Raw genomic sequence first — 2,454 nt, 5'->3', positions numbered from 1 at the left:
ACGCTGCTAGCCGCTATTGTCTTAGTTACGTTCATGGTTACGTCACGTATGACGAAAGCGCGTAAGTGCAAGCCCACAGACACCCATAGAGAATGTATTGAAAGCTTTGAAATTTGAAAAAAATAGATTTTACATGACAGGCTATGAGAGACTTCTGGGCGATTTTCAACCTGACTGAAATCGCCCCAAAAACGGGCGGGGCCATTTGAAGCACGACTTTAGCCTGATTTGACATTTAGTGGCAGTCAGATCAGATTAGAACACTGATAACTACTGTTGCCGTGATATAATTGATTAGAAAAAAAATCCCTTCCTTTTCCCGTTTGGCAGTGCGTCGCCCATATCGCCCTATTGAACAGGCCGTCCCTGTCTGGCCCTTCATTGGACACTGTGTTAACAAACCTACAAACGAGCTTCAATGCCATACAACACTCCTTCAGTAGCCTCCAACTGCTCTTAAACACTAGTAAAACTAAATGCATGCTCTTCAACCGAACGCAGCTTGCACCCGCCCACCCGACTAGAATCACTACTCTCGGCGGGTCCGACCTAGAGTATGTAGACAACTACATATACCTAGGTGTCTGGTTAGACTGTAAACTCTCCTTCCAGACTCACATTAAGCATCTCCAATAAAAAGTTAGATCTAGAATCGGCTTCCTATTTCGCAACAAAGCCTCCTTCACTCATGCTGCCAAACATGCCCTCGTAAAACGGACTATCCTACCGATCCTTGACTTCGGCGATGTCATTTACAAAATAGCCTCCAACACTCTTCTCAGCAAATTGGATGTAGTCTATCACAGTGCCATTTGTTTTGTCACCAAAGCCCCATATACTACCCACCATTGTGACCTGTACGCTCTCGTTGGCTGGCCCTCAATACATATTCGTCACCAAACCCACTGGCTCCAGGTCATCTATAAATCACTGCTAGGCAAATCCCCGCCTTATCTTAGCTCATTGGTCACCATAGCAACACCCACCCGTAGTATGCGCTCCAGCAGGTATATCTCACTGGTCATCCCCAAAGCCAACACCTCCTTTGGCCGCCATTCCTTCCAGTTCTCTGCTGCCAATGACTGGAGCGAACTGCAAAAATCTCTGAAGCTGGAGACTCTTATCTCCCTCACTAACTTTAAGCATCAGTTGTCAGAGCACCTTACCGATCACTGCACCTGTACACAGCCCATCTGAAATTATCCCACCCAACTACCTCATCCCCATATTGTTATTTATTTTGCTCATTTGCACCCCAGTATCTCTATTTGCACATCATCTCTTGCACATATATCATTCCAGTGTTAATATTAAATTGTAATTATTTTGCACTATGGTCTATTTATTGCCTTACCTCCATAACTTGATACATTTGCACACACTGTATATATATTTTCTGTTGTATTTTTGACTTTATGTTTTGTTTACCCCATATGTAACTCTGTGTTGTTGTTTTTATCGCACTGCTTTGCTTTATCTTGGCCTGGTTAAATAAAGATGAAATAAAAATAAAAAACGAAGTTTTAACTAAGTTGGGAGAACAATTTCATCAAACGACAGTAAAACTGACAGGCTTTGCTCCTTCTTTCCGTCTATCATGTGATTGAAGCGACGTGCGTCTACCCCTCCTGGAATGTTAACCCTAAACCACACAGCCTCTATGTCCAACGAGACACCAGAGATGACACCTTTAACCGGTGCCCTACTCTGAAAACATCATACGTCGCCATCTTGTTGAGCCACAGAGCTTTCTCCTTTTACGCTTTTGACACACACAAAATCAACATCATACAGCTCCTGGTCTCTGACCGGTTCCACTTTTCCCAGTTCGTCCTTCACCATCTTCCAGACCCCAAAAAAATATCCTTGCTTGTGAATCACACTCCAAACCGACACTCCAAACCAACACTCCAAACCAACACTCCAAACCGACACTCCAAACCAACACTCCAAACCAACACTCCAAACCGACACTCCAAACCAACACTCCAAACCAACACTCCAAACCGACACTCCAAACCAACACTCCAAACCGACACTCCAAACCGACACTCCAAACCAACACTCCAAACCAACACTCCAAACCGACACTCCAAACCAACACTCCAAACCAACACTCCAAACCAACACTCCAAACCAACACTCCAAACCGACACTCCAAACCAACACTCCAAACCAACACTCCAAACCAACACTCCTGTCACCCACATTGAGAGACGGGTCGGACCAAGGTGCAGCGTGAAAAGCGTACATGTTTATTATATAGAATAAACATACAAAACAACGTGACGTGAAAGTCCTATGGGCTATAGAAATAATATAATAATAATAATAATAATAATAATAATAATAATATGCCATTTAGCAGACGCTTTTATCCAAAGCGACTTACAGTCATGCGTGCATACATTTTTGTGTATGGGTGGTCCCAGGGATCGAATCCACTACCTTGGC

Source organism: Coregonus lavaretus, assembly GCF_964263955.1.
Source record: "Coregonus lavaretus genome assembly, contig: HAP1_SCAFFOLD_313, whole genome shotgun sequence".
In the NCBI taxonomy this organism is placed as follows: Eukaryota; Metazoa; Chordata; class Actinopteri; order Salmoniformes; family Salmonidae; genus Coregonus; species Coregonus lavaretus.
Note: the sequence above shows the minus strand (reverse complement) of the source record.